Below are 15,283 nucleotides of genomic sequence, written 5' to 3'. Positions count from 1 at the left end.
TCAACTATTTTGGAAATCCCTGCTGCAGTAGAATGAGGGCACTAACAAGTCATTGAATTAAATAATGGATTTAATTAACAACAGGAATAAGTTTCTAATTAAGAAACTAGTTGGAGCGAAATTGGTTGGAATATGTTGGCTCACTTAATATCTCATTTTGTTTTGGCTAACAATTATAGAATAATGAAACAATTCAGAAAGTAATTAAGAAAGTAGTTGGAAAGAAAACCCATTGGCACTACAGCCCTCCAGGATTGGTATTTGACACCCCTGAAATATATATATATAATATATTATGAGATATGGCCGTCCATTTACCCCGGCCAATACCCCCAGGCCGCTAGATGGAGCCCTCCCTGTAGCATGGAAGTGCCCCGAAGACCAGCAGGGAATTATGGACAATGGAGTTTTTATTCCCAACCCTGCTGGACACCGTGGGGCCCACCAGAGGACGCTGCAGGGAGGCTCAAGGACTCTTACGTGCCCTATAACCCGGAAGTGCGTCATGATCACATGACAAGAAGAAACGACGTGCTTCCAGGTTGAGGAAAAAGACTTTTGCCCTGACCCGGAAGTCATAAGGACTTGTGGATTGTTGGACAGGAACACTTCCAGGTCAGGGGGTATAATAGGACTGTGGGAAATCCAGACACTGAGCTGAGCTGGGAGGTAGGGTGGCAAAGTGTCTGGGAGAGGAGGATTGGTATTGTGATTATAGAGAATAGTATTTATTTATTGTATGAGTAGTGTGGAGTGGAGGGTGCTTTGTGCACTGTATTATTATAAAAATAAAGATTCTTGGACTTTTACCTGGTGTTTGGCGTGGTACCTGAGGGTTCAAGTTGTCGATTAAAGCCTCTACTGCTACAATATATAATATATATTGTGGAAAGCAGCCCGGACACAGACAGGTAGACATGTTTAAATCACCACCCACGCTTTATTTACACTATTTACAGAAGTGATCACGCACCCCAGTGCCGCAGCACCAATCACCCCAAAGTCCAGGCCCTTTCACAATGCCTCTTCTTCTGCCCACCTCCACTCCTCTCCTCCGAGCTCCGTCCTCTTCCACCCGACTCCAGCCACTGAATGGAGGGAGAAGGCCCCTTTTATAGTAACCCGGATGTGCTCCAGGTGCCTCCCGACAATGTTCCGCTGGCACTCCCCAGTGTGACGGAAGTGCCGGCTGCGCACCAGGAAACACTTTGGGTGTTCCCGATCCTCTTCCCGGTCCAGGGCTCCAAAGGCATTGGGGCACCCCCTGGCGGTGACCACGGGCGCCTACAGGGGTGAGCTTCAAAGCTCTGTAGCCGTGGTCCCCATAGCCACCAGGGCGGTCACCCCCACGTGGTCTGGAGGAGGCGTAAGCCCTCCTCTGGTCCTCCTGGGCGTCCCGGCCAGGTACCACCCCTAGCCACCTGTGACAATATATAGAAAAACAGTCACACTACAGTGAACCACGCCACAGGGCGGAAGGCAGCTGGGAGGGATACAGACAATGAGGTGAAGAGCAGAGCTGGACTTTTTTCAAAATGGCAGAATCTCCCAAAAATATTTTCATTTTTTTGAAAGCTACTCTGTCTTATGATAGATGTGTACAATCTCAAAATGTGGATCAGTACTCAATATTTATGGCTTGAAAATGGACATAATCAGTAAGTTTTTAGGCTTCGGTTTTCATGTTTGGACCATACCCACAGATGCCATTTTGACCTTCAAAAATAGGCATGGTATTTTTAATACCATATACAAAATACTTCACATAAATACACAATTTTCTGTGGCAAATTAATGTATACCATGACTTTGATTTGAAAAGTAACAAACCTATCTTTTAAGGCAGAAGGAAGTTAAAAGAAATACAAAACCAAAGTCTGGGTAACCTCTTAATGGAGACGTGTCCCAGAGTCCAGGAGCTGTGAGGCATTCTGCCCGCTGCCGTCCTACTGTTTGGACAGACACAGTTGGCACACACAGAATCAGAGAGGCCATTGCCAGAAACAGTGAGGCTCTTTTTCTCCATCTGTCTGCCGGTTCAAGTGGTTAAACAGATGTGTCATTTCCAATACAGCCTACACAATGAGACATTGGTAGTCATTCTGACACCGAATGACGCAGCGTTATGATTGTGAAGCCATCGCAAGGTACTGCGGCATGCTCATGTGGTGAAGACGTGACCAAAGCCACATAGCTGACCATGAGACCCACTGTTATTAATCTGTAATACTCGCTTATTGACTGTGTACCTGTGAAAAGAATTACAACGTAACCCAGAGAGAAGGATTAAGCTGTTTTTTGAATAAATGCTAGATAAACTCAGCAGATTTTAGAGGCCTGTTTCTAATTTAGTGCTGAGATGGATCACTTGCAAACTTCTAATCAAATGGATGTCACTCTTATTACCGCTTAGCTACATGTGCTCAGCTTCCGGCCCCATATTTAGTTACTTTTTTTTTTGTTGCTTCATTTCAACTAACAGCTGCTTCTGTCTTTTAAACTTTAACGATTCCCATTTATACATCTTGTGTGAGGTCTAGAAATATTAAAAGCAGGCTGGTTTTAAAAATAATACACTTCAAAGATGCTATGGCTAATTTTTCTATAAATCACCAGCCCAGCTTCTCTCCAATCTGCTGAATTCCTTGTACGTTTTACTGCCGCCACTGCCCTCCATTCCTCCATTCTTTATCAAACCTGTTTAATCCAGTTTAGGGTCATGTGGGCCAATACCTATCCCAGCAAAGTCAGGGACAAAGCAGAAGCCAATCCGGGATAGAGAGCCAGTCCATGTGTGGACAAACTCACACAACCACCCAAACACATGTATTTTTGATCTGAAAAAAACAACCTAACAGGTAAGAAACTTCAGGTGTAAAAAGCTTCAAATTAAAATGAAAGCCTTCATCCCTTCTTTTATGGAATATTGTGGATATATAAGAGTTTAGATCCCTAAATCCTACCTTGCACCTGATGATGCTGCTGCTGCTGTGATAGACTACAGTCCCCTGTGACCCTGTATTGGATGAAGCGGGTTAGATGATGACTTCCAGCATTTTCACTAGTAATTCCTGCTATCCCCCCATATCCCCAAAGACACATCTTTTAAGTTGGTTGGTGACTCTTAACCAGGCTAACTGTGAGTGTGTGTATATGTGAGTGGGTCTAGTGATGAACCGGCAGCTCGTCCAGTGCCGATTCCTGCTTAATGTGTGATTCTGCCAGGATAGGATTCAGCCCATGTGACCCTCAATAGAAATAAGAAGACTTAAGAGTGTTTGAAAAGGCTTGCTGTGTTGCCAGCCCACAAAAAGGAGGCACAATCAAGGGGACACACTCCTTGAAGCCATATGCATTTCTGTTAGTGTCTCCACTTAAATTGTTAGAGGAAATCTGGAGTCTCAAGAGGAAGTGCATAACAAGACAAGGGTGACAGAGGTCCATGGAAGGCCTCCTGAATCTCTGAAACATGTAATATGAGATGACCTCAGTATATGCAGAACATCCATACCAGCTTTTTAAACTTACACACCAGTAAAGGTGAAATTGGGTTATTTTGGGGGTTAAAATTGAAAGTGAAATTTCCCCTTGGGATTAATAAAGTATCTATCTATCTATCTATCTATCTATCTATCTATCTATCTATCTATCTATCTATCTATCTATCTATCTATCTATCTATCTATCTAAAAAGACACCAACTTCACCCTACAGATAAGCCATGATTCCATACCAGCTTTGTCCCAGACCAGGTCAATGGAAGGACGCTGGAGCTGATTCCAGCAACAACAGCCACAGCTCGGATTCCTGAAAGTTATGTCAGGCCGTCTCAGGCAGCAGGCCAGTGTAGACGCAATCCCTCGCACTTAGACACTTAATCCTGGGCAATTCAGCAGAGCAAATGCTCCTGCTAGCATATGTTTAGATTTGCAGCAGAAATGCCTTGAGTAAATATTTGTCAGTGAATTTCAAAGTGCATTGTGATGGTGTTGCCCTGAGAGAGGTGCTGTGCAAAATGAATAGCAGGTCATGGAAGCTGAAAGTTCTGCTGGAAATACAACTGCTACAAGGCATTGATTAATGGTTTACTCATTGCCACTGCAGGATTGATTATATTATTCTAAAAAAATTATGTAAAATATACAGAAAGGTGAGCAGGTAACACAGAAATGACAGCCTTCATTACATATACAGCACCTTTCCATTGTGAACTCCATTAAAGTTGATAATGATAATGTGTTGTTTCTAATATCGGCTTGTTTAAAGGTGGAGGCCTGGCAGCTTAAGTGACTCACAGTGATTTGGAAAGGAGGTTAGAAGCTCAACGCCTTAGCCAGATGGTATGGTGGGTACTAATGCAGCCTAATGGATTTAAACTCCATTACTGTCTGTGTGCGGTCACATTATTCTTCCAGTGTCCATATGGTTTTTCACCAGGTACTCAGAGTTTCCACCGACAATCCAAAACTGATTGACAGCTCTAGCTCTAAACTGGTTCAATATAGGTGTTTATGTGAGTGTGTCACGTGGTGGATGGGCGTTCCATCAAACACTGCTTCTCACCTTGTGGCCAACACTATGAAAGACAAAGAGGCCTTGGAAAATGAACAGTGTAAATTCAAAGAAAGACCTGTTAGTCGATAAATGGTCACGGTACAAGTCGGTAACCCCGTTTAATGAAGTGAACTGAAAAAAAATGTTTAAAAGAAAAATGTACAAGAGGGTAAAAAGAACATAACGGTAAACAGCTGGGAAAAGAAGGAAGGTGCTGAGGGGTAAAACTGCTGGTCCTCAAATGAACGCCCACTTCCAGTGACCTTCACATCTTCACAGCGCCAGCCATGGAAGGGTGGTGTTTCATGGTGGAAGTGGAAGCTGGGTCACTTGTCTTCCAGCTGATGAGCTTCTGAACTACAGATGGCAAATGAGATGGTGTTAATGAGAGCGTCCCCACTCTGCTCTGGGTGATACTGCTTACCTTCTTGGAGCCCTATAGAAGCCCCCTAAGCACATGTGCTTGACAGTGGATAGATTGGTCATTTAATAAAAAACTGTACTTGAAATATAGTGGGTGTAATAATAATAATGATGATAAAGTGCAACTTACAACATTTTCATATATTCATAAACCAGCTTAATCTAATTCATATTTCAAAATTAGGCAATTTTAAATTCATTGGCTAACTTGAAGTGTTTTTCTAAGAAATCAAGCGAAAAAAACATAATTGACAAATAACTATTGATTTGTAATTACATATTAATAATCCTTCTTCTTAACTTCCTTCACAATAATTTAATATATATATTTAATATATTTTGCTCTTTTCTTATGAGCATATCAAAGAGCCAACAGTAGTTATCTAAATTCTAGAGTAGTTGTGAAGAATAAGAGCCTTACAAATTGTAAATGTTCTACTCAAAGCCTGCATGGCAGCCAGTCATGAGTACAAGGGTCTCACAGCTCCCAGATTTGATCCTTGGCTCACTTATGTCTGAGTGGAGTCTGCATGCTTTTACTGGAAACTGCAGTCATTAAAATGGTCACTTGTCCCCTGGCCAGTGAACATCTGAACTACAGATGGAACAGGAGGTCGAGTTGGAGTTAGTGACAGCACCCCCTCTCTGCTTGGGGTGGTATCAGCTGAAGTTGTTCCCTAAGTGTACATGCTTGACTATCTTCTTATATAATACGCTACTGTGGCTGTCTGTTTGTCTGTCCAGGATTTTAAATCACCTGTAGCTCGCAAACCGTTTGACCTATTGACCTGACATTTGGTACACATATACTACATGACGTCTACTGTCCGCTTTTGGGGTGATGATTTTTATTCCTCTTTTTATTTTTATTTTATTTTATTGTACAATCAACTCTCGGCAGCAGCCAGCAGGGCAGCTGTGCGGTACATGCGTATGGGCGCCGTTCTCATCCCTACCACCGTCACCGTCACTTCCCCTACATCTTCATATCTTAAATCAGTGGGGCGGGCCCCCCTAGGGGGGCACGAAGTAACAAAAAGAGGGGCATGAAGATGTGATAAAAAGAAAACAAGAATCGAAAATATGAAAAATACATCTATTGAAACCAAAACAAATTAAATTAAACTACATTCTGATACTAGAAAAATAAATATAGAGTTAGATAAATGTTGATAAAAGTTAAGTAGGTATAATAAAATATGCATCTATGATATATCATTAATTTAAAAAGAACAAATTGGTATTAGTGGGCTCCTTTCAAAAAAACGTTAGGGGGGCGCAATTAAAACTCTTATGAAAACTCGGGTTGCAAATACTTAAAGGTTGAGAAACGCTGTCATAAATCATTCTTGAGGCAGATTGAACACTTAAGTGCCAGCTTAAGTGAAAAATTAAGAAAACGTACTAAGTAATTGCAACACAAAAACTGACTTAATCAGTTTTAACGCGAAAAGATGCCAATGAAAGAAGAGAAGAAGCGGGCCGCTAAGGTGGAGAAAAGAAGAGCTGCTCAGGAAGCAGCAAGCACATCAACCTCTGAGCAAATGAATGATAAACGTACAGAGAAAGAGGATGAAAACTAGGAATGTTCAAGTCAAGTGTATTCACTGCATGTTATTGTGAAGTGCGCTGCTACTGGTATATACATATTTATGGTATGTATGTATGTATGTATGTATGTATGTATGTATGTATGTATGTATGTATGTATGTATGTACATACTCTATACTCTAATGGGATAAACAAAGAAAAATAATGGAAGCTGGAAGGGGCAAAGCTTGGTTTGGCATAGTCAGCTGCATTTCAAGGGATTACATGTCACCTCCAGCAGTGGGACTACAGAAGGAATTTCAATATTTGAAGCTATGTGCTTGCCGTCAGAGCCAGTGCTGGAAGACCTCAACAGCTGAGGAGATTCTCTCTTATACGTCACATAAAAGAGATACGCCTCCAACATTTCAGGGTAAATAGGACCAGTTGAGAAGGAAGTCAGTGCCGGGTAGGAATTCTTCCAAAGTGTATCGGAAAGTGTCCTGAAGAATAAGCACTATAATTTACCTAAGTTTCCCTTTAAAATGGACTATTTCCATCTAAAATGAACTGTAGAAGGTGTTAACTGTAGTATTGAATTGTGTTATTGCTTTATTATTATAGATTGTTTTTCATATGTATATGTGTGTCTTGTAATTTATATAAGAGGATAACACTTTTGTAGTACATGGGTAATAATTTACAATATAGTCATAAAAATTCTGGATCTGTTTTGGTTGCATGTAGTATATATAAATAACAGATAGAAGTGGATTAAGGTTGGTTGTGGTCACAAACCATATTTTTATTTATATATATTTAGTGTACACAATAGATTTTTGTCCTATCTGTGATAGGTTTAAGTCATGTTGTTAACAAGCCCGTTACTAGAGGCTGTCAAATAACGAACTACACGCCGTGGCGCAGCGTAAAGGGACTTTGTCTCTGATGCTGACGTTCGAAGTTCGATCCCCGCAAGGGGAGCAGTAGAGTATGTATGCCTGATGAGCCCAAATAAGGGCGAAACACGTGTCACGTACTCTTTGCATTACTTGGCAGTAAACTATGCAACATTATATATATATATAGTCAAGCATATTTGCCTAGGGAGCACCTTCAAAGATCTTGCAAGGTAAGCAATACCACCCCAAACAGGGAGGGAGCCCTGTCACTGATTCCATTTCTTTTTTCATCATCAATTCAGAGGATTGCCATCCAGAGGACATGTGTCCCAGCTTCCACTTCTGCCTTGAAGCCCCGCACCTTCTGGGACACTGTTGCTAAGCCAATTCCCTCTTCCTTCCACAGTATTGAGGGACGTCAGTCAGAAGACATCTGACATCATTTTCTCTTCAGTTCAGGAAACCCTGTCCCTTCAGGGATCCCGCTATATAACCCAGACAGCCACATCAGGTAAGCATTGAATTCAAATCTTTGTCTGAGGAAGATGGAACTCTTGTCCAGAAGTAAACCTAATCATTCAAGACCTTTGTTTTACAGTGGATGCCATTAATCTGGCACTTTTACCTCTTTTTCATTTCTTTGGCACTCTCTTAAATGGGGTTTCCCAGGGTGGTACCCCTAATCTATGTGCTGTTCATTCTCATTTATTACAAAATAAATACATATCTATAGATTTCGTAAGCCATTCCCAGGGCCATACAAGACAAAGAATTGTCCAATAGAAAACTTTCTGAGAAGAGAGGGATTGGCAGCGAGATAAGGCCTCGGCATACCAGTGTGGGAAAAAGGGAGTTGCCAAGGGAGATGGAATCAGTACTCAAGACTGATGCCTGGGAACTATGCAAGGCACAAGTGCAGGAGGATACAGTGAGGCACCCTGGCATATTGAACTGATTCCTCCAAAGAAACAGAACAGGAGATGAGAAAAGATGAGAAGGACCACCAAAAAATGAGTCTCATATTATAGGCGCTGGGTCAAAACTGGAAGGAACGGAATCAGGAGTCAAGTCAAAAATAAAGTATCAACATTCTGAGTGAAAAAATGAAAGCAAGGATAATGGTTACCTAATAGTTTGATCCTTTCAAAAATAGCTTGTTTAACAGATTTTTTTTTAATTTAGAAATGTCCATAAACTTGGACATTGAGAATACTGACCACAATATAATGTCACATGCAGTGTGTTGGTCATGATATCTCATGTGAACTAATGGATTTTGTGGAAAAATTGTGACTCAAAAAGGTGACACGATGAAGTCACTAACATAACAATGAAAAAAATAAGAAAAATAAATGAATAATATCTCAAAAACATCAAAATATTCAGGCAACTCAGAAAATGAATGTTTATAAGATAATCATGACATCTAGAAGGCAGGTGACAGAGCAAAGGCTTGTAATGTCTGGCCTTCTCATTCCAGAGGGAGTGAGAGTGTGGAGGACTGGCATGAGATCCACCGATCACTAAGTGGTTCCTTCTTTAGCATGCAGTCCTTAGAGACTAAGAGGGTCACCCTGACCCAGAAGTAATTTATGACACCGTCCAGAGGTAACCCTAGGGCGTGATTTTCAAGATTAGCAGTCCTGGGAGTCTGTAGTTAGGAGAAGCTTGCTATGTCTCATTCCTCTTTTCATTGTTTTTTGTGTGTGTGTTAGCATGTGTCTGTTTTTTGTTTTCTCACACTCCCTTAGTGCTGTTCTATTTTGGTTGTAATTCTGGCCCAGTCCCTTCTCTACAACCATGTCTTTTACCTGCAGATGTAACATACAAGACATTCAGAGCTCTTGCTGCTGATGTCAGTACGGCTGAAGTTACTTGTGCCTTATATAGAACGCCTGTGGCCTCAGACACAGTGCTGTGGCATTAGCTCTGGTAGCCATATGCCTCTCATTTGTGCTCATCTTTTTCATAGTTTTTGGAAGTTTATTATTTATTGACCATTTAGTCCTTTGGATTTTTCAGATTTTGACTTTTACTTTGGAATTAAGGATTTAGAATTTTGTATCTGTGGTTTTCCGCTTTGATAAAGTCATTAAGTTAATATAGTTATCTAGGGACTTTGTGATAGTAATAATTCATGTTAACTCTTTAATTTTCTTTCCTTCAATATAAATTTAAATGTTGAGCTTTGATTTTGAATTTCGAGCTTTGTATTTTTACAGTTTGTAGTGTTTTTGTTGAATTTTTACATTGTTTATTTATTGTACTACATTAGCTTAAATATTACCGGTTCACAGTTGACAAGGAGTTTTGGTGGTTTTGGCCTTCCCTTTCAGGCCTCGTCTTAACAGGAGTAAAGGCTCACTGACAAGAAGACGAAAGGCAGGGGCTAATCCATACCACACCGGTGAGATCAATTCTCTTCATGCTTCTCGTGCACATCACCATGGAGGAGTGCAATGTGTTTTATGAATATGTGACATGCCACATATTTTCCATATGAAGACACACTAAAACACAAGACAAAACTCAGCACACAGGAAGTTGCTGCTCCTAAACCCCCTCTTCCCTACCCGCACCTAGCAAGTATTTTATCCTAACTGAAGATCTACAAACTTCTACTGATTTTTTTTTCTCTTTTCCACTAGACGTCTTTATTTGAATACCAAATGACAGGCAGACTTATGTGGAATTAAGGAATTTAAAACGCTTCCAGTCAGGAACTAACCACATTCTTGTGTGAATGACACGCATTTAGCTGGAAGTGAAACACATATATATTATACAAATGTTTTCACACATCACCAATGATATCCAATATAGTGAACATCTGTGTTGCAACATTAATACTAAAATGTTTATAATATTTTGTTTGTGAAAATTCAGTTCAGTTTCGGAACTCAGTTACAAATTTAGTTTCATAAAAAAAAAAAAAATTATACTTAATGACTTCTGACCTGGGTGGCATGGATGCCCAGAGGGTAGTGCTGCTGCCTCACAGTTAGGAGACCCAGGTTCGCTTCCCGGGTCCTCCCTGTGTGGAGTTTGCATTTTCTCCCCATGTCTGCGTGGGTTTCCTCCGGGTGCTCTGGTTTCCTCCCACAGTCCAGAGACATGCAGGTTAGGTGGACTGGTGATTCTAAATTGTCCCTAGTGTGTGTGCTTGGTGTGTGTGTGTGTGTTTGTGCCCTGCGGTGGGCTGGCGCCCTGCCTGGGGTTTGCTCCTGCCTTGCACCCTTTGTTGGCTGGGATTGGCTCCAGCATGCCCCCGTGACCCTGTAGTTATAACAGGGACGTTCTTAGGCATACGCAAACTACGCTTCCACGTAGGGCCCCGACTTACAATTTTTTTTTTTTTTTTTGTCAGGCTGTGGGCCTGGGGCCCCTGTCATACCCCTGGCACTGCAGCCGTCTGTGCCAGTCCCAGGAAATTCAGTTCAGTGCCTCTCTTAGTCTTATTAACAATGGTAGTTTATTATCCAAATTGCAATGTTCACCTAAATCCCTAATAATATTGTCACGTAACTTTCCAAAATGCACTATAGCAAACATTAATTTTAGAGATTCATTTCAAATTCATTCAGAGAGATCCCCATAAAATCATGAAATATCCCTATATTGCTGGCCTTTACCAGATCCAGAACAAAATCAATATTTTACCACTCTGCATACACACAAGCATACATGTAGGCCTACTGGTCATCTAAGGCCTTTTCCGGACGTTTTATTAGAACACCTTCCTGAGTTAAGGGGGGGCTCTGCCCCCCTGGACCACCACCCCCATCCAGGGCCTGCACATTTCTGAACCGCATAGGGCCCCCAAACTGCTAAGAACGGCCATGGTTAGGATATAGCAGGATGGATGGATGGATGGATGGACTTCTGACCTGCTGAGTCCGCAGTTCAAAAATCAGCCTTAGTACTCAGTATGTTGTGATATGTGGTTTTTCATTAATTTCATACAGTTATTGAGGTTCCCATTAACATAACTGTGGAAAATACACATCAAATTGGAGGGTTTAGGCTCAAGGATTCCCAAAATGACACTAGTCTCCCATTTTAGGGTAAACTGAAAAAACAGGTTTACTTAACCTTCTTTTCCATGACACAATTTTCTTAATTCTGGGGCGGAGGTGACATCGTGGGGTTGTGAGTATAAAGGTCACGCCGAGTATTTCCTCAGTAACTGAGACTGATGGAGAAAAAACTAAATGTGTAAATTAGAAACCTTAGCTTCTGTTTTTGGTCTTTTGGTTATGAATTGCAGCTTCAGACTTAACATTCTGATTGGTTTGATTTCTGGCTTGGACCTTGACTTGTTCTGACTACATTTATCTCCCTGTCCTTGTCATTAAAACTATTGTCTATCTGTATGGAGTTTCTCTGTTATCATAGTTTCTGAGTAGGGTTTTCTCCAGATGCTCCAATATCCATCCCAAGATATGCATGTCAAATTATCTGTTGATGATAAATGTACCTGATATAAGTGAGTTTGGCTGTAAATCTCATTGTTAAATGTCGTTGTCATTTTTCAGACATCAGCCTCACTGCTTTACAGTTCAGGTTTCTCTATCCTGGCCGGGCCATGCATGCGTGTAGTTTGCGTGTTCTCTTGTGCCTTTCCCTCAGTGCCTGTATCAGTTTCTGGCTCATTTCTCTTGTTTTCCTTCCATATCTCAAAGACATGAGTGGTACCTTAACTGGTCACTCCACACTTTCCTTATGGGTATGAGTTAGTGTGCTGGACTGGCACTGCTTACAATAATAAGCTGGTCCAAAAATGGATGGATGTTTTGTGCATTTAATTTACTAGAATATTGTCAAATCATTTTTAATACATTATTTTAAGAAGTTTTTTAATGATTTAGTTCATACTGTATACTGCTCATTAAATAGTCATATTTCTCATTTCAACATGAATTCAATTTCCTTGTTGGTTGGTTTGGAGCAGGCACTGAGCACAGCATGTTGCTGCACTCACCACACGACAAATCATATCAGGACCGCAAATTAGGACCCAAGTGCAGCCGTGCAATGGGTGACACCTTAGCACCACACTAATTCAAATGGAGTCCTCAGCATGTAATAAAGTGAACATTCCCTCTGAGTCTCCTGAAATCTTTGGAGAAACTCACCAAAAGTCCCCAAATATGTGCCATTCTGACCTGTGTAGCTTAACTGTATGCTGGTCACCCTACTGATTCCAGTTAACAATAATAATATTTTTGAAGGGAATCAAACAGCCTGTCATCTAAAGGTTAGTCTGGTAATCCACCCCCCCAACCCCACCATCCCCTAGGGTGAACAGTTCAGGTGTGGAGCACAAAATATGAGCTGAATTCCATAAAGAGGCCCCTCTGATGCATCATGTGATGAGTACAGCTTAACATGAAGGTCTGAAACAACACCATCTGTCAGACTGTTGTATCAATATGCACTCTGGAATGGGTGCCAACCCACTGAATGGCACACTCCCACACACATCCAGCCGATTTAGAAGGTTGATCAACACACCCTGTACATTGTTGAGACATAAGGAGTAACCACATGGACACTAGGATACATAGACAATGACGGGGTCAGAAATCTGAAACTGAGGCAGGAGAGTTAAATCAAGAAATACGGCAAACACAAGACATCCACTGTTTTAACAGAGATGATACTGCAATTACAAAAGTTCTCAGATGTGTATTAGCTGGAAGCACACAGAAATGAGTAAATTATGATAGTAAGATAAGTAGTGAGAAGTCAAGCAAAATGACACCTTTTATTGACTTCTCACTACATTCATAATGGCTAACACGGTACAACACTCTAGTACGATAGTAAGACAAGAAAGCAGAACAGTTAAAGTTGCTGGCTCAGAGTCCTTTGTCTTTCTGATTTCAAATCCCTGTTTGGTTGGCGTCAGTTTGCATTTTCTTCTGGTTATTATTGCTTAAGAATAGATGAAGCTGTCTGGTAGCCTGACGTGGGTCTGTGGTGCCTCCTCCAGGTCCGTGCCCTAAGCTTGATGCTGCCAGGTTGGGTTCCTTTTCCAGCAATTCTCTAATGAAATAAGAAGATAAGGAAAATGAATGCTGCATGAGATACAAATCTCACCTGCCAAAGTTAAAATTTGACTTTCACTTGAATTTAACTGTCGAATGTTTTTTAGCAGCTTTAACATCTGCCTGGAAATAGTTGTTGAACTTTGACTCCCATATCTGGTACAGATTAGCCCACCTCTGTAGTAAACCTGCATCCTTAGAAAGGCCCACACAGTAATGAGTCAAGGGCTTTGAGGATCAAGTGTCGCGCTCAGAGCCGCTGGGGCCCCCACTCCAGTATGACATCAGCCTGCATTCACACACCTGCTTTCATGTAGAAGCTTGTCCATTTTTAGATGTGGCCGAAACAAGCATTTGGAAGAAGAAGAATACGTAATATGAAAATTCTCCCCAGTTTGGGAGATGAAGACTTGTGTCCAAGCTACTGAAAGCCACATTCCACACTTATGGGTTTGTTAATCTTTTCTTTGCGTTGGCATCTTTTTATTGGCCATATTCTCCCTGAGTGTGCTTCACTCTTAAAGTTTTTATGGGTTTTCTTCTAGAGGCCGTTCTCTGAAAAGGGCAGGAAACAAGTGCTGATCTGTTCCACTAAGTGACAAAAGCTAATAGTCAGAGTTCATTGTGGCATCTCACATTTCTTTAGCTAACAAGCCACACTGAAATGCAAATATTTGCACTCCCTTTCTACTTAATAACACAATATAATCCACCCTGCCTTTGCACACAATCGGTCCATTATTTTTGCTTTTAAAATAAACTCTGAACACCCTAAGGTGAAAAGCCATGCTTTAAGTTTACATGAACAGGTTAAAACAGTCTCGGTTCACAAGAGGACAGGCTGTTCATTTTTGGGATCTTTTGTGTTTTTCCTTAGAGAAAGTGAATGACTGCAAAGACATCCTAGGGGTGGCAGACACAGTGGCTTGATGGTGCGAGCAGTGCCCTCTTATTGGTGACCCTTTACCTGAGGTGCATAGAAATCAGGGATCCCATGCTGACAAAGAGTAGAAGAAGCCACCAGCTCTCAGAGGACTCTTCTGTACCTTGGTACATTTTTCAGTTTCTTAGATCATTAGAAGAGTGTTGACAAGAAAAGGTCATTCACCCCTGCAAAGCTCAGTCCTAGTCACCTCATTTCTCCAAAACAGCATCAAGTCAGATTTTGCAGTAATAATTAATTGATTACACTTATATAGTGCTTTTTGTCCTAATCAAAGCTCTTTACATCGAGAGTAGGGTGCCACTTCAACCACCACCAATGTGTAGCTGGATGATGCAATGGCAGCCATTATTGCGCCAGTACGCTCACCACCCATGAGCTATTAGGTGGTGAAGTAGGAAGAGAGTTAGCAAATTGGAAACAAGGAATGACACCATGGTGGGCAATTTAACCAGGACTTTTGGGTAAACCCTACTCTTTTTGAAAGATGCCCATGAATCTTTAATAGTCAGGACCTCGGTTTTACGTTTCACCCAAAGGAAGCTGCCCTTTTTACAGCATAGTGTCCTTGTCACTGCAATGGGGCATTGGGATCCACACACAGACCACTGGGTAAGCGCGTACTGCTGGTCTCACCATATCTCTTTCACTAACAACTCCAGCTTTTCCTAGATGGTCTCCCATCAAGTACTGGCCAGGTCTGAACATTCTTACCTTCAGATGGATTATCTGATCTGAAGTGCAGGTGGTATGTACTACTGTGTACCACTCTACCTGGTCAATTATTCCATGTGTCTGTGGTTCTCCGTGTTAAGGAAGACATTTACAACTAGTGTTAGGTTAATTGGTCGATCTAACTGTCCCATTATACACATGTGAA

The sequence above is a fragment of the Erpetoichthys calabaricus genome, chromosome 10, assembly GCF_900747795.2.
Source record: "Erpetoichthys calabaricus chromosome 10, fErpCal1.3, whole genome shotgun sequence".
NCBI lineage: Eukaryota > Metazoa > Chordata > Cladistia > Polypteriformes > Polypteridae > Erpetoichthys > Erpetoichthys calabaricus.
Note: the sequence above shows the minus strand (reverse complement) of the source record.